Source organism: Equus asinus, chromosome 13 (genome assembly GCF_041296235.1).
Source record: "Equus asinus isolate D_3611 breed Donkey chromosome 13, EquAss-T2T_v2, whole genome shotgun sequence".
NCBI classification, from domain to species: Eukaryota; Metazoa; Chordata; class Mammalia; order Perissodactyla; family Equidae; genus Equus; species Equus asinus.
Genome location: NC_091802.1, coordinates 38,453,355 through 38,472,154, shown reverse-complemented (window position 1 = coordinate 38,472,154; position 18,800 = coordinate 38,453,355). Strand labels below are relative to the sequence as shown.

The 18,800-nt window shown below is 36.5% G+C and overlaps 1 protein-coding gene across 1 annotated transcript in view; it reads left to right on the top strand.

The window, feature by feature from the left end:
* The window catches only part of NPEPPS (aminopeptidase puromycin sensitive), an 87,965-nt gene that overhangs the window by 24,993 nt on the left and 44,172 nt on the right, over positions 1 to 18,800 (top strand). The window lies entirely within an intron of this gene.

The window sequence follows — 18,800 nt, the reverse complement described above, 5'->3', positions numbered from 1 at the left end:
TTCATTGACCTCTGTGCTTATTTAGGAGTCAGCAATGCAATAAGGGGGTAAAGAGCCTGCGAGCATAGAGCTGATCTTTGTCTGATTCCCATTCAAACACTTAAAAAAGTTTTTTTAATTCAGTTTTTATGGTTATTCTGATACCTTAGCTAAGCTATCATAGCTGGAAGCAGAGGTCTAGATGCATCATTTTAAAATGTGAAACATATTTCGTTATGAGTTCTGTAGCAGAAGATAATATTTCATTCAACTGTTTGTAGGTACAAAGCTTATTAGCCTTAATCCAGATACAAATTATCATTAGCAAGTATTAAGATGATATTAAACGATATGAAGATTGTTATTAAAGTTTAACATACTTTTGTAAACTTTGCACAGAAATAATTTTTAGAATGTGAAGAATTATAAAACAGTATTAGGTTATCTTCATCACATGGTATTTAATATATTGTTTTGCTTATCTTTTAAAATTACAAAAGAAATACATACTTGTTGTAGGAAAATCAAACATTATGGAGTATAAGATGTGATGGTCCTCTTCTTCCCTCCCTTCGTTATAGCACCTACCCCTACAGTCCCAGAAGTAAGCACTGTTAATAATCTGATATGAATTCTTTTATACATGCAAAATTTTTTTCTTTTAGTTACAAAAGTGAGATTATATATAATGTTTTTCAAGTTGCTTTTTAAATCTAATTTGGTGTGCATTTTTAAGGCAATATACATAGACCTGTTTCACGAAGGCCTAGTATTCCTTTATAGATGTATCATTTTACAGGGGCCGGCCTGGTGGTACAGCGGTTAAGTTCTTACATTCTGCTTTGGCGGCCTGGGGTTTGCTGGTTCAGATCCTGGGTGCAGACCTACATACCACTTGTCAAACCATGCTGTGGCAGACGTCCTACATATAAAGTAGAGGAAGGTGGGCATGGATATTAGCTCAGGGCCAGTCTTCCTCAGCAAAATGAGAATTGGTGGCAGCTGTTAGCTCAGGGCTAATAGTCTTTAAAAAAAAAAAAAAGAAAAGAAAAAAAAGAAAAGAAAATTCCAGAAAAAAAGACGTATCATTTTACAAAGCCATTTCTTAATGTTCCACATTTTGGTTATCCCTCCCCTTTTTGGCTATTTTAATCAGTGTGCAAAGGACATCTTTTGTGCACCAGTGAGAGTATACCTATAAGTTGTGCCAAAGTAAGAGAGTACTGTGTTAAAATTTTAACAGATGTCAAATGGTCTGTTATAGATACAGATTATCAAATATCCCTCCTACAAAGTTGCATCATTTTATATTCCCATCAAGAGTGTAAGAATATTTATTTCTTTATACTGCCATTACATTAGGTGTTGTTATCAACCTATACTGCCATTACACTGAATGTTATCAATCTTTCTTTTCTAATCTAATGAAAAATATATTGTTTTTATTTGAACCTTTTATTAGTAGGGATGAATATCTTTTCATATACTTGTTTGCCTTTTAGGTTTTTTGGTAACAGTTAGGCATTTGTAATTTTTTTTTTGCCCATTTTTGTATTGCTTTGAATATGCATTTTGTATATTGTAGCTATACCCTTTGTTACTTATTTTTATTTATTTTTTCTTTTTTCTCTCCAAAGTCCCCCAGTACATGGTTGTGTATCCTTAATTGTGGGTCCTTCTAGTTGTGGCACGTGGGACGCTGCCTCAGCATGGCCTGATGAGTGGTGGGTGCCATTTCCAGGCCCAGGATCCGAACCAGCGAAACCCTGGGCCCCCAAAGCGGAGCGCGCAAACTTAACCACTCGGCCCTGGGGCCGACCACTACCCTTTTTTATTTATATTGCAGATATTTCGTTAGTTCTGTCTTTTGTGTTTTAACTTTGTTATGGTATCTTGGCATACTAGTCAAATCTGTCAGTTGAGTGAATTTTTTTTTTTAAGATTTTATTTTTCCTTTTGCTCCCCAAAGCCCCCCGGTACATAGTTGTGTATTTTTAGTTGTGGGTCCTTCTAGTTGTGGCGTGTGGGATGCCACCTCAGCATGGCCTGATGAGCTGTACCATGTCCGAACCCAGGATCCGAACCGGCAAAACCCTGGGCCACCAAAGTGGAGCATGTGAACTTAACCACTTGACCACGGGCCCAGCCCCTGAGTGAATTTTTAAAATTAGCTTTCTACTGTGATCCTAATCTTCAGCTTATTGAAAAGCTACTTTGATTTTGTATTTTGAGTTTGAATTCTCTTTTGTGGTGTCTTTCTAGACTTTTATATTTTGTTTAATGTTTCTTGACTTGATTCAGTTTGTGGTGTTATGGGTCGACAAATTAGAATTCCTAATTAACATTCTGTGACTATTTGATCACTGAGTAACCTTGGGACTTATTCCAGAAATGTTAGTACTTGCCTTAAAATAATCCTGTTGATTTATACTAACTCTATATTGAGTATGAGTCATCTACTCTTCTCCTGCCTCTCTCTTGGAAAGATGAAAGTGATCTTGGAAAGATTTCAAGTAGAAACTGAAACTTCCTCATTTCTTTAGTCCAGATATATTAACAGTTGATCCATACTAGGTATAAGCAAACTTGCCAGTAGTTTAGATTTCTGCAGTTGTGGCAACTACACATCAAGAAGCTATTTATCTTTATTATGGAAGTCAGCATCAGTTTCTCATTATAATTGCTCCATTTTTACAGATCCTGTCTTGAGATGCTTTGACAACTGTAAACAATTCACTGACAGTTTTGGAGAGTAGGCTTTTTTTGCTCCTTATACTTTCATATTTCCCATTTTAGTAGAACTTTGCTCTCAAGGTATATATATTTTTCCATTTGAGTACTGATTTCCAAACCAACATTATGTGGCTGATTTATAAACACTTAACATTTTGGTTTATTTAAGTCTTGTTGATGTATACAAAAATAATTATGTTACTTATGTAAACATCATAATTATGCTAGAAACAAGTACCTTTGATTATTATGGAATGTCAAGTAACATTGTGCAAAAAGTCCTTCTATCTCCCACATTCTGCCTCTCAGCTCGCTTTTCAGGTAAGTTTGCTTGCCTTAGTATATTAAAGGAAGTTTGCTATTTGTTTGAAACGTTTCCCTCCCCCCATATCAAAGTTTTGTTTCTTTTTCCTTAAGTGATCATTTGTGTGGTCATTCAAGGAGTTTTTGTTAAATTCCTATGTTTAAGTGATAGTTTGGTAAGTGTGAAAACATGTCTGAAGTATTCTTTATTTGCAAGAAACTTAAAACCAGTTGCAAAGACAATAGAGACAAACAGAAGACATTTTTCAAAAAGGAAGAATTTATGTAATGTTAACATTAAGATAAAACCTTAAGTTTCAGAGTGAATGAATCCTTGCACTAGAAGGAACATTGATACTGTTAGCCCACTCTTCTGTTCCTTTCTAGTGCAAGTCAGACGTAGAGGACAGGAAGTCTGCAGTTGTACATACTTGCCTTCTTTCACTTTCACTTTAGCAGGTCTTGAATGATAGGGAAAGACTGATAAGGAATGGTCAAGTCTCCATGTGGTTTATATACAAATATAAAGATTATGAATGTGTAATAGTTTTAAATTTTGTCTTATTTGTATTTGGTAAGTTTTTAAACATTATTTACACAGCTCTGAGGTGATGTGGATTGCTTTAGTGGCTGTTGCTTTAAGAATTTAGATGACATCGTTTGATAACAGAAGGTACATTTGTTTTTGTGAGTTAGGTTCCCTAGCCTTCAGACCAGGTTAGGTGCCCAACTAAGTGTATCATTTTTCATAGTAATGATAGTGTTTAATAGTAATGATAAAAATAATGAAGTCAGTGTTTACTGTATGCCAGTCACTAAGTACATCACATATTCATATAGACTTATGAATGGCTCTAGGTACAGAGAGGCTATGTAACTTAATCTAGGTCATAAAGCTAGTGACTGATTCAACGCCAGGCAGTTTGGCTTCTATGGTCCATGCACTTAATCACCACAGTCTACTGGCTGTAATTAATTTAGCCACACCATATTGTAATAATTTGTGTCTATACTACTTCTTATTGGAATTGAAGTTCCTTAAGGACCAGGAGCCATGATTCGTTCTTTTTCACCTGTGGTATGTGGTATCTTACATATAATACGTGTTCAGTAGATACTTACTGAGTGAACTGAAGCAAAAATCTAGAGAAATATAGTAAGTCTGTCATATTTTTTAGTCTTGAGTTTCTTCATATGCTTATTCTATTGATTTTATGGGTAACAAACAAAATTACATTATATTTGGGATTATTTTGTCATTAGCTTTAATTTTGATTTTACTTCCCTTTGAGGAATACAGTCAAGATATTTATTAATTGTAAAGATTCTGTACAGTGTTTTAAATATTAAGAAAGTGGAGAGCATAAAAATTGTTACGTAATTTTTAGATTAAATGGAGAGGAAAAACTGATTACATGATATTATATAATATTATATGTTCTTGTTTTTTCCAAGTTTTATTGAGATATAATTAACAAATAAAAATTGTATATATTTAAGGTGTACAACTTAATGTTTTCATATGCCTATACACTATGAAATAATCACAAGCTAATTAACGTATCTGTCATTTCACATAGTTATCATTTTCTTTGTTTTTTTCCTTTTTGTATGTGTGGTGAGAAAACTTAAGATCTACCTTCTCAGCAAATTTCAACTGTACAATACAGTATTGTTAATATAGTCACATTGTTCTACGTTCAATCTCCAGAATTTATTCATCTTGTATAACTGAACCTTTCTGCCCTCTGACCAGTATCTCCTCATTTCCCCCTTCCCCTAGCTCCTGGCAACTACCAGTTTACTCTCTGCTTCTATGAGTTTGACTATTTTAGATTCCACGTATAAGTGATTCACACAGTATTTGTCCTTCTGTGTCTGGCTTATTTCACTTAGCATAATGTCCTCCAGGTTCATCCATTTTGTCACGAATGGCAGAATTTCCTTCTTTAAGGTTGAATAGTATTCTACAGTGTGTCCGTCCCCCCCCCCCCCCCCCGCCATTTTCTTTATCCATTCATCTATCAATAGACATTTAGGTTGTTTCCATGTCTTGGCTATTGTGAGTAATGCTGCAGTAAACATGGGAGATACTAAATATATTTCCTTTGTATGTATGTATATGTATGTATATATATCTCTAGAAGTGGGATTGCTGGATTATAAGGTAGTTCTATTCTTAATTTTTTTAAGAGCCTTCATACTGTTTTCTGTAATAGTTTATCCATTTACATTCTTACCAACAGTATACAAGGGTTCCCTTTTCTCCATATCCTTGCCACCACTTGTTTATTCTATTTTCTCTTTTTCATAATGTGTATGGTGTTCTTAAATGCTAAGCTGGAAGAGTTAGTTCTCCAGATCAATGCTTCTTAACTTTTTTTCCAAAGACATTAATAGAGAATGATAATATTTTCTTGGGACGCTGGAAAGAAAAGGCTCAAATGAGTAAGTTTGAGTAAGTGTCAGAGGTCTCCCATTGCTCAAGCCCTATCTGACTGACCCAGGGGCCAAGGAAATCAGTATCTTGGCAAACCTCTAATTCATATTTGGAACGGCCACAGGACACTGTTTGGGAAGCTCTGCTGTAAATAGTTTCAAATTATTACAGTTACAAGGATCTTAGCTACCAGATCCCTTATAATAAAATGTCATTTTATTTATGTATTTTATATTTAATACAAATAGTAATTTTATACATTTGTTATATTTATTTATATTTTATTTATTTGTGCCTTCTCTTTTTTTCTCCTTAATCCTCATAGCTTTGTCAATTTTCTTAGTCTTTTCAAAGAAGGCTTTTGATTTTTAAATCCTCAATTGAATGTTTATTTTGTATTTTCTTGAGTTCTGTTCTTATCTTTATTATTTCCTTCTACTTTATTTTATTATTATTATTTTTTAAGGAAGATTATCCCTAAGCTAACTGCTGCCAATCCTCTTTTTTTTTTTTTGCTGAGGAAGACTGGCCCTGAGCTAACATCCATGCCCACCTTCCTCTCCTTTATACGTGGGATGCCTACCACAGCATGGTGTGCCAAGAGGTGCCATGTCCACACCCGGGATCCAAACCGGTGCACCCCAGGCTACTGAAGTGGAACATGCGCACTTAACCGCTGCGCCACCGGGCCGGCCCCTCTTTCTACTTTCTTTGGTTTGTTTTGCAGTTTCTTTTTTTAAACCTCTTGAGATGTATGCTTTACTTATATTGCTTTCCTAGTATATTCACTGTTAAAGCTATAAACTTTTCTCCTAAAAATGTACTGCTTTTAGGTGCATCCCACACTTTTTTTGGTTTGTTTGTTTTGGGGAAAGTTCTCCAGGTAGTGACTGTGGCTATTGTTGCTTCCTCCTTCTCTTCTTTTTTTCTTTCTTTCTTCTTAATAGCCTTATTAAGGTATATGCAATATTGACATATAATAAACTGCATGTATTAAAATGTATGATTTGATAGTTTTTTTTTTAAAGATTTTACTTTTCCCCCTTCTCCCCAAAGCCCCCCAGTACATACTTGTGTATTTTTAGTTGTGGGTCCTTCTAGTTGTGGCATGTGGGATGCCGCCTCAGCGGGGCCTGACGAGCGGTGTCATGTCTGCACCCGGGATTCGAACCAGTGAAACCCTGGGCCACTGAAGCGGAGCGCGTGAACTTAACCACTTGGCCATGGGGCCAGCCCCTGATTTGATACATTTTGACCTATGAGTACAGCCAGGATAATGAACATATCCATCACCCCCAAAACATTCCCTTATGCCCTTTTGTAATTCATTCCTTTCCTTCTCCCCCATCCCCAGGCAACCCCTGATCTGCTTCTACATTTTTTTATATGTAGTGTTTTTATCATTCAGATTAAAATATTTCCTGATTTCTGACCCATGGAATGTTGAGATGTATCTGGAGATTTTGTAGTTTTGTTTTTTTTTAAAGATTGGCACCTGAGCTAACATCTGTTGCCAATCTCCTTTTTTTTCCTTCTTCTTCTTCTCCCCAAAGCCCCCCAGTACATAGTTTGTAGGTCCTTCTGGTTGTGCTATGTGGGACAGTGCCTCAGCATGGCTTGATGAGCAGTGCCATGCCTGTGCCCAGAATCTGAACTGGCGAAACCCTGGGCCACTGAAGCAGAGCATGCGAACTTAACCATTTGGCCATGGGGCCAGCCCCGAGATTGTGTAGTTTAACGGTTCTATGGTAAGGAAACATACTACAGTCATGTGTTGCTTAATGATGGGGATATGTTCTGAGAAATGCATCATTAGGTGATTTCATCATTGTGCGAACATCATAGAGTGCACTTACACAAACCTAGATGGTCTAGCCTACTGTACACCTAGCCTATATGGTACTAATCTTATGAGACCACAGTTGTATACGCTGTCCATCATTGACTGCAACATCGTAATGCAGCTCATGACTGTATATGATTTTAGTCCTTTGGACTTACTTTGATATGGTCAGTTTTTAAAATGCTTGTGTGTGCTTGGAAGGAGTGTGATTCTGTAGTTGTTAGGTGTAATGTTTTATATATGTCTTACTGTGTCGTTTGTCTGTTAATTTTGTTTAAATCTTCATTTTTACTGATTTTTCCCCCTGCTTTTATGAATTATTGGTTAATATTTTTTCTCATTCTTTACCTTCACCCTTTCTGCATCCTTATTTTAGGTATATTTCATGAAAACAGCTCATTGCAATTTTTTTCTTTTTAGTTCCAATCTGAAAATCTTTGTCTTTTAAATAAAGCATTTAGTCCATTTACATTTAATGTAATTAGTGTTATTTGGCTTTAAGTCTACCATTTTCTTATGTGCTTTCTCATATTCTTTTAATTAGAAAAGTTTTTTTAAATTGTTTTTGTTGTTTTTTGATGTATGTCACTACCCCAGGAATTACAAGGTCTGTCCCTGACTTTAAAATATCCAGTATTAATTGATCATTTTGCTCTTCTCCTGGACAATATAAGGATCTTAGAGCACTTAGTCTCCATTTATCTCCCTCTGACTTACATGCTGTTGTTGTGGTGTACTTTAATTTTCTTTTTTTTTTTTTTGAGGAAGATTAGCCCTGAGCTAATGTCTGCTGCCAATTTTCCTCTTTTTGCTGAGTAATATTGGCCCTGAGCTAACATCCGTGCCCATCTTCCTCCACTTTATATTCAGGATGCCAGCCACAGCATGGCCTGCCAAGTGGTGCCCTGTCCGCACCCGGGATCCAAGTCAGCGAACCCTGGGCTGCCAAAGCAGAACGTGTGCACTTAACCGCTGCGCCACTGGGCCAGCCCCTAATTTTCTTATATATATATTTTTATTTATTTTAAAGTCATAAAATGTTGGCATTGTGTTATGTAGTATAATGTTCATTTAGCTTTACCCAAATTTTTGCTGTTTTTGTTGTTCCTCATTCCAGCAATCCTGCTAGAATTATTTTGTTTGAAGGATGCCCTTTGTAATGTTTAGTATGTGTCTGTTGTTGGCAAAGTCTCTGTTTTTGTTTCTTTGGAGATGTCTTTTTTTAAAGATTTTATTTTTCATTTTTCTCCCCAAAGCCCCCAGTACATAGTTGTATATTTTTAGTTGTGAGTCCTTCTAGTTGTGGCATGTGGGATGCCACCTCAGCATGGCTTGATGAGTGGTGCCATGTCTGCACCCAGGGTTTGAACTGGCAAAACCCTGCGCTGCCGAAGCAGAGCGTGCGAACTTAACCACTCAGGCATGGGGCCAGCCCCCTTTGGACATATCTTTGCCTTACTTTTTAACTTTCATTTTAAATTCCTACTTTATTGAAGAATAATTTACGTACAATAAGATGTATTTTTGGTGTCTATTTTGCATTTCAGTGAGTTTCAACTGATGTGTAAACCAGTGTTATAATCGTCATTTTTGAAGATTATTTTAGCTGGCTATAAAATTCTAGCTTGGCAGTTGTTTCCTTTCAGTGTGTTGACTATTTTATTCCACATCATCTTCATTCCATCATTGGTCTTAAGAAGTTGGCTCTCAGGCTATTCCTTTAAGAATAGACCTCCCCCCAGCCTCCCCACCCCAGCTACTCTGTGTCTTTGGTTTTCTGCGATTTAACCATACTCTGCCTGTTTGGATTTCTTTTTACATAGCCTGCTTGGGATTTAAAGGGTTTGGTGAATCTATGGTTTAGTCTCTCTTAAATTGTTTCAGAATGGTCTTAGTCATTATCTCTTTAGATACTACTTCTGCTCCATTCGGTCCTCTCATCTCTCCTACTGGGATTCCAGTTAAATGTATGTTCAGCCTTCTAATAGTATCCTCCATCTTTCTTACCCTTCCCTGTATTTTTCATCCTTTTTTCCCTGTGTGCTTTGTCTTGGATCTTTTATTCTGCCTTATCTTCCAACTCACTAATTCTTTCCTTAGCTGTATCTAATCCACTTTTAAGATTGTCCATTGAAGGTGTGTTTTGTTGCATTTTTTTATTATTGTATATTTTAGTTCTATAATTTATTTTTATAAGTGTGCAAGATTTTTTGTTTTGTGTGTGTGTTTTTAGCTTCTCATTCCCTGCCAAATTTTTCAAGCTTGGCTTTTATCATCTTGAACATAGTAAGAAGGTATATGAATATATCTACTAATATCTAGGAGCTCCTGTTTTATTTTATTGCCTGTTATTTTAGGTCTTTTCATTCAATTTGTCTTGTCCGCTAATGTGCCAAGTTTATTTGATTATTGGATGTTGAATTAGGAAAATTAAAATTGTGTGGTCAAAATCAATGATGTTTGCTTCTTCTAGAGAGGATTTTTCTTTACTTCATCTGGGGGTCACTAGTACTCAGGGGTAATCTTTTTCCAATATCAGGGATTCAGATTTTCTGAAGTCTTATTGCATTCCATTTATGGGCTAGTTTTCTTCTTATTCACCTTTACTATGAAGTTATCAACTTTTGAGTTTCAAGTCCAAAGCAGGAGGTGGTTTCTCAAGGCCCTCAGTCTTGATGGGCCCTGGATTCCAGGATTTGTCCCTGAGGCCTACCAGACTCAGCCTCTAAGGCATGTCTGCCAGATCGACAGATAACTCCAGAACAAAAGTGGCTTGGCATACAAATCCTTGCCTCTGTGTTACTCTAATATTTATACTGCTGCTGAGTCATTTTAACTAAATACCCAACAGTCATTTATTAAAAATAGACATACTTTAGAAGGAATTTCTTTGTTGTCTTGGACCTGATTTATATTTGGCACATGGCTAATCCTCTTTAGAGTTTTCAGATAGCCTATGGGCTAGACCATCACTATATTATATAAATAGTAAATCTATCTCAAAATCTGGAAATGTCAATATAGGTACTGTTTGAACTGTAACTGTGCATATACTGGAAGGGCTCTTCTGCCCCAGGGTGAGAAAGAGGTCCTCTTGGAGCCTTGCAAAGTAAGAAGTATCTCTGAGTTCTTAGTTCCATGTTCTCTGTAGGCTGCTTTGGAATTCCTCCAGAATGGTGTGTTTTCTTTCCCATTGCAAAACTATTTGGGACTTTATGAAGAAGCAAAGTATGTTTCAAGTAGCAGATGGCTGTGGCAAGCCTTTGTTGAACTGTAAATTCTTTTTCACTCACCACGAACTGCTTTCTAAAACCACAGAAACAATATGGTAGGTAGGTTGCCCTCTGAATAAAAAAACAAAACCTCATCATGTGCGTGCTCTAGTGCTAAACTATACGGCATATGTGGACTATATAGAATTATGTGGGTTAGTTTGCCTGTTATTTATATATAGCAGTGCCTTGGAGGAAGAGACATTCTGAGTTCCAAATAGACAATTTATAAGGGAAGTTTTAAAGTACAGTTAAATTGGAACTTCTGATATTAGAAGTTTTAGAAGATTTTGTATTTGTATCTCATAATACCAGGCAGAACTCATTAGAGGCTTGTGTAGATGACTTAAGCAATAACAACTTTGGCTGACCTTATTTGTGTATTTTTTTCTAGTTCAATCTTTTTAAAAATGTGGCCTCCTGAGTGTACCATCTTGTATTTTTCTAACTTCCTTTTCCATGATTAAATTTTATCATGTTTAAACATAAAGGGGGAAAAAGTGTTTCATGGCTCAACTAATGATTTACCTTTCAATGCAAGTTGTCGTGCTCAAGTATTAATATAAGAAGGCCGTTTTAACACAGAGAGAGGAAGGGAAGAGATTTTGTGTGTTTCTGTGTGTGTGCGTGTGTGTGTGTGTGTGTGTGTGTGTGTAGACGGCTAACAAAGTTCAGTGGAGTGCAGAAGACGTGCTGTTGTTCTAAACTTAAAACTTATTGCTTCGGCCAAATTTTCTTGGTGAAATACCAACTTTAGCTAATTCTAAATTTCTTTTTTAATATAAATGTAGCATCTTACAAAAAACTGCTTTGTACTTTGCTTGTCTTGGAGCTTGTTATAAATCAGTACGTAAAGAGCTTCCTCATTTTTTAAAGAATTTTTATTGAGTTTATGATAGTTTACAACCTTGTGAAATTTCATTTGTACATTATTGTTTGTCAGTCATGTTGTAGGTGCACCACTTCACCCTTTGTGCCCACCCCCTACCTTCCCTGTCCCCTGGTAGCCACTAATCTGTTCTCTTTGTCTACATGTTTAACTTCCACATATGAGTGGAGTCATACAGAGATTGTCTTTCTCTATCTGGTTTATTTCACTTAACGTAATATCCTCAAGGTCCATCCATGTTGTTGTGAATGGGACGATTTTATTCTTTTTTATGGCTGAGGAGTATTCCATTGTATATATATACCACATCTTCTTTATCCAATCATCAGTTGATGGGCACTTAGGTTGCTTCCATGTCTTGGCTATTGTAAATAATTCTGCAATGAACATAGCGGTGCATGGGACTTTTGGAATTGCTGATTTCAGGTTCTTTGGATAGATACCCAGTAGTGGGATGGCTGGGTCATATGGTATTTCTATTTTTAATCTTTTGAGAAATCTCCATACTGTTTTTTATAGTGGCTGCACCAGTTTGCCTGCCCACCAGCAGTGTATGAGGGTTCCTTTTTCTCCACAACCTCTCCAACATTTCTTACTTTTTGTTTTGGTTATTTTTGCCATTCTAATGGGTGTAAGGTGATATCTTAGTGTAGTTTTGATTTGCATTTCCCTGATGATCAGTGATGATGAACATCTTTTCATATGCCTATTGGCCATCCGTATATCTTTGGAGAAATGTCTGTTCATGTCTCCTGCACATTTTTTGATTGGGTTGTTTGATTTTTTTGTTGTTGAGTTGTGTGAGTTCTTTATATGTTATAGAGATTAACCCTTTGTCGGATATATGACTTGCAAATATTTTTTCCCAATTAGTGGGTTGTTGTTTTTGTTTCAATCCTGTTTTACCTTGCCTTAAAGAAGAAGAGCTTCCTCATTTTTTTAATGGTTAAATAGTATTCCGTGGAATGAGTTTATCATAATTCATTGAGCCAGTCCTTTGCTGATAGACATTTAAATGGAATTCTATGCTGCAGTGCACAGTATGGCATATGTCTAACATCATTTTGCACATATGAGAAGGTATCTAGGGTACATTCCTGAAAGTGGAATTGCTGGGTCAAAGGTATGTATATTTGTAATTTTGAGTGATATTGTCAAATTGCACTTCATAGAGATGGTACCAATATCCACCAGCTTGTTAAACCTTAGTTCCACATCTTTTCAGTTTTTTTGATCTTTGTTAATCTGAAAGGTAAAAAATGGTTATCTTGGACCTGGCCCAGTGGTGTAGTGGTTAAGTTCTCATGCTCTGCTTTGGTGGCCCGGAGTTTGTGGGTTCAGATCCTGGGCATGGACTTACACTGCTCATCAAGCCATGCTGTTGTGGTGTCCCACATATAAAGTAGAGGAGGATTGGCATGGATGTTAGTTCAGGGACAATCCTCCTCGAGCAAAAAGAGGAAGATTGGCAACAGATGTTAGCTCAGGGCCTACCTTCCTCATACACACACAAAAAAGTTATCTTGCAATACCTTTACTTTGCATTTCTTTACATTGTAAGATTAAGAATCTTTTTGTATATTTTTAAAGCCATTGGTATTTCACTTTTCTGTGATCTGTTTATATCATTGCCCATTTGTAATTGGATGTTGCCCTTTTTTACTGATTTTTTTAAAAATGAAATTTTTATGTGTAGAGGAAAGTAACTTTTTTTCATCATAAAAGTTGCAATATTTTTTCCTCAAGTTGTCGTGTCTTCTGATTTTGCTTAGTCATTTTTATAATGCCAAAGTTTTTTGCATTAAGTTTATTTGTTTCTTTTATGATTTCTAGATCTTAAGGCATGTTTAGAAAAGCTTTCCTTAGCTAGAGATTATTTTAAAAATCAGTGTTTTTATAGTTTTAGTTTTTACGTATAAATCTTTGTTCCATCTGGAATTTATTTTGATATTAGATATAAGGTACATATCCAACTTAAATTTTTGCTCCAACACCGTTTATGGAATAATCTACCTTTTTCCCACATCCCAAATGCCACCTTTATTGTATACTGAATCACATATGTATTTGATTCTGCTGCTTACTTTCTGAATCTGTTCTGGTGAACTGTCTCATTATTCCTGAGTTTATTGTAACTTTGTAATATGTTTTAGTATCTGGTAGAGCAGACCTTCTCATTACACTTCTTTTCAGAATTCACCGTTTCTCTTATTTGTTTATTTATTTATCTGAGGAAGATTAGCCCTGAGCTAACATCCACCACCAGTCCTCCTCTTTTTGCTGAGGAAGACTGGCCCTGAGCTAACATCTGTGCCCATCTTCCTCTACTTTATATGTGGGACACCTGCCACAGCATGGCTTGCCAAATGGTGCTAGGTCCACACCTGGGATCTGAAACAGCGGATCTGGTCCGCCGAAGCAGAACATGCAAACTTAACTGCTGTGCCACTGGGCTGGTCCCTTTATTTATTTATTTTAAATGCTACGGATCTTTTTTTTTTAAGTCATTCTTAATGACTTCTCCTTCTTCCTCTTCTTCTTCTTCTTCCTCTTCTCCTTCTTCTTCTTCTCCTCCTTTTTTGTGAGGAAGATTGGCCCTGAGCTAACATCTGTTGCCAACTTTCCTCCTTTTTTTCTTCTCCCCAAAGCCCCAGTACATAATTGTATATCCTCGTTGTAAGTCATTCTAGTTCTTCTGTGTGGAATGCTGCCACAGGATGGCTTGATGAGTCATGCGTAGTGCCATACCCAGGATCCGAACCAGCAAACCCCAGGCTGTCAACTCGGAGTGTGTGAACTTAACCACTGGGCCACGGGGCCAGCCCCCACTTATTTATTTTTTGCATATGAACATTAGAGTCATGTTGTCCAATTATAAAAAGAAAAAATTTGTTGCTACTTTTATTGAGATCATATATGTAACTTAAAGAGAATTAAAAATGTTAAGATGTATCCATAACTAAGAATATTATTTTACTTTCCGTTGTTTGTCTTTTGTGTCTTTAAGTAATGTTTAAAATTTGCTTCATGAAGATTTCTTTTTTTATTAAGGTAACTGTTATAATTTATTATAACTTTGTGATAACTTATAACATTATATTTCAACTTCTGTGTAGACTAGGTTGTGTTAACCACCAAGAGTCTAATTTCTATCCGTCACTGTACAAATTTGCCCCTTTACTCCTTTTGCCATTCCCTCAATCCCGTTTCCCTCTGGTAACCACCAACCGGTTCCTGTCTCTCTTTGTGAAGATTTTACACATTTCTTATTAAGTATATTCCCAGGTATTTTCTACTTTTGTTGCTGTTATGAATGGAACCCACTCTTTGAACAATCTAACACTTCCAGAGCAAATATTATCTTCTAAGGTGCTTAAGATAGATCCCTTTTTGAATCAACAAATCGTGTTGTAACTGGAAATTTTACCCCTAGCCGTAAGTCCCCATTCATATAACATTAGTAAAGGTGGTTTTTCATTAATATATCTTGTATGGGTAGTACTGATGATCCCATGACATCATCACTTAGTCTATTGCTTTTTGAAGTGATTCACTCTGCTAATATTTGATGAATATACTATGTACCAGAAACTGTTCTGGCACAGCAGGTAGGGTGGTGGAGAAAACCACGAATCAGCATTCCACATACATATATTCGATTTGGAAAGATAGACAATAACTAATATGTAATGTAAAGTAGTGATAAGTGCTCAAAGATCATAGTAAGAGAATGTAGAGTGAAAGTTGTTCTTTAAGGTGATGGAAGAGATCTCTAAAGAAGTGATTTGCGCAGAGACCTGAGTGACATAAAATGTGTAGATATCTGGAGAAAGAACTTTCCAAGCAGTTGCAGAAACCCTGAGCTTGGAGAATGCTTGTAGTCTTTGAGGAACAATAAAGAGGCACCAGCAGCAAAATATGAGTTCCAGTTGTTGCTCCACATCCTTGGCAACATTTTTGTTTTCTACCTTTTTAGATTTAGCCTTTCTACTGGATATGTAGTGGTATGTCATTGTGGTTTTAATTTGCATTTCCCTGGTGACTAATGTTGTTGAGTACTTTTCCATTTGCTTTTAGACCATTCATATATTTTCCTTTGTGAAATTGTTCAAATCTCCTGCCCATATTTTATTTAAGTTGTCTATCTTTTTGTCATTAAATTGTAGAAGTTTTTATTTATATTTTGGATATAAGTTCTTTGTCATATATATATATAATGATATTTTATGTACATATAAAATAAAATATTTTCTCCTTGTCTGTGGTTTGCCTATTCATTTTCTTAAGTGTGTCTCAATAATCACAGACTTCAAATATTAATGAAATCTGAACTACCAAATTTTTTCTATTATGGTTAGTGCTTTGTTTTGTCCTCTCTAAGAAGTGTTTGCCTAGCTCACGCCGGCTTAGCTTTTCATTCTGAATTTTGGGACTCCATTAGAGGCTTTGATCTCAGTGATTACTCTGACTGCTGTGTCAAGAATAGACTATAAGGCAGCAAGAGTGGAAACAGACCCGTTAAGAGGGTATTGTGGTCTAGGAGAGAAATAATGGTGCATTGGACTGGGGTTGTAGTGGTAGAGGCATTGAAATCTGAGATTAAAGGTATAGGCTATTGAATTTGCTTATTGGATATGTGGTATGAGAGAGAGACAGACAAGGAGGGGGACAGTTAAGATGATTCCATTTTTTTTTTTTTTTTGAGGAAAATAAGCCCTGAGCTAGCTACTGCAGTCCTCCTCTTTTTGCTGAGGAAGACTGGCCCTGAGCTAACATCCGTGCCCATCTTCCTCTGCTTTATATGTGGGACGCCTACCACAGTATGGTGTGCCAAGTGGTGCCATATCCACACCTGGGATCCGAACCAGCGAACCCCGGGCCACTGAGAAGCGGAACATGCGAACTTAACCACTGCGCCACCAGGCCATCCCGATGATTCCGTATTTTTGACTTGAGCCACTGGATCAGTGGTGTTGCTGTTTATGGAAATATCCAAAACTGCAATTGACCAAAGTTGTTTCCAACTCTAATCTGTGTTTGCCAGGTAGTATGTTGTTCAATATGAAATAATTGGAAGAGTTTCCCATACTACAAGAGCCTTTTTAAGAATTCTAATATATGGTTATTCTTGGGGCCAACCCCGTGGCCGAGTGGTTGAGTTTGCGTGCTCCGCTGCAGGCGGCCCAGTGTTTCATCGGATCCTAGGCGCGGACATGGCACCGCTCATCGAACCACGCTGAGGTGGCGTCCCACATGCCACAACTAGAAGGACCCACAACTAAGAATATACAACTATGTACCGGGGGCTTTGGGGAGAAAAAGGAAAAAAAATCCTTTAAAAAAAAAGAATTCTAATATAAGGCTATTCTAAGAGAGAATTTTGGAGGGAATTTTGCTCTTTTTTGTACACATTGTAATATAGTTGATACATACATTTGAAAGCATATGCTGCAAAATGGAATCTAGCAATAGGAAACTTGATTGTTTCAATTATACAAACAAGTTGGCTTTAGTGTACCTTGATGGAGATGGTCTTTGACCATAGAACCTCAGAGCTACAATAATGCTGTTTGATACATCTAAGTCAGAAAAGTACATTCTTAAGCATTGAGGTAATTCTTGGCTTCCTTATAGGCTAAGTATCATTCTATTCCTGGGATTCAGGTTAGAGCAAATCTCGAGTTTTTGTCAGCAAAAGTCATTGTTTCAGTAGAGATTTCACCAGTATTGTATATATGCAGTCTTGAGTTTCTGTTCAAATTTAGGAGCTAGCTTATGATAGTAGAAAGAATTTTGGCAGTACAAGTAGGAAGGGAACTGAGTCCTAGTCCAGCTATATGACCTTAGGCAAATCAGTAACTTTATGTATCTCATTTTCTTTATCTGTAAAATGAAGAATAACTGATTAAAGTTCTTTTAAAATCTGAAATTACAGTTTCTTACTGGTTTTGTAAAGAGTTTGGCCTTATAAAGACATGTTTGAACCATGATGATATTAGAAATATCACAAATTCAATTCTTAGGCGATTCATTTAAAAAAAAGAATGAATTGTGGGCATCTTTCCTGGCTCATAGAATGTTGTTAAATCTTAATCACTGTTACCCATATCAAGCTTAAGCCTGTGACTGATAAGCCTACTACCTCTCTCTCTCTTTTAGTAACAGTTTCTTTTGGTTTGTTTGTTTTTTAAACATTGATACCTTAGCTAATATGTGTTGCCAATGTTTTCTTTTTTTTCTTCTGCTTCTCCCCAAAGCCCCACAGTACATAGTTGTATATTCTAGTTGTAGGTCCTTCTGGTTGTGCTGTGTGGGACGCCACGTCAGCATGGCCTGATGAGCCGTGCTAGCTCAATGCCCAGGATCCAAGCTGGCGAAATCCAGGGCCGCTGAAGTGGAGCACAGAAACTTAACCACTCGGCCACGGGGCTGGCCCCTAGTAACAGTTTTATTGAGATATAATTCACATACCATACAATCCATTCATTTAAAGTGTAGAATTCAGTTGTTTTTTATTATATTCATAGAGTTGTGCAGCCACCATCAGAATCAATTTTAGAACGTTTTCATCACTACAAAAACAAAGTATCCATGAGCAGTTACTTCCCATTTCCCCTCAACCTCCCAGCCCTAGGCAACCACTAATCTACTTTCTGTCTCTAGAGATTTGCTTATGCTGGACATTTCTTATAAATATGTGGCTTTTTGTGTGTGTTTTTTTTTTCATTTAGCATAATATTTTCAAGCTTTATCCATATTGTAGCATATATCAACAGTTCATTTCTTTTTGTTGTCAAATAATATTCCATTGTATACTACATTTTATCCATTCATCAGTTGATGGACATTTGGGTTGTTTCCACTTTTTGGTTGTTATGAATAATGCTACCGTGAACATTTGTGTATGAGTTTTTGTGTGGACATATGTTTTCATTTCTCTTGGAAATATACCTAGGAGTGGGATCTCGGGGTCGTATGGTAACTCGTTCTTTAATCTTTTGAGGAACTGCCAGACTGTTTTCCAAAGCGGCTGCATCATTTTACATTCCTACTAGCAATATATGAAGGTTCCATTTTCTCTGCATCCTCCCTTACACTTATTATCTGTCTTTTTGATTGTAGTCATCTTATTGGGTGTGAAGTGGTATCTCATTGTGGTTTTGATTTGCATTTCCCTGATGGTTGATGATGAGCATCTTTTCATGTGCTTATTAAGGCTACCTCTTTGACTTTTCATTTGGGATGTGATGTGATATGGTTGGAAATTGATCTACTTAGTTCTTTCCCTAAAGTGTCAACTAAACATTATAAAGTATCAAATAAGCAGTCTCTTCTCACTCC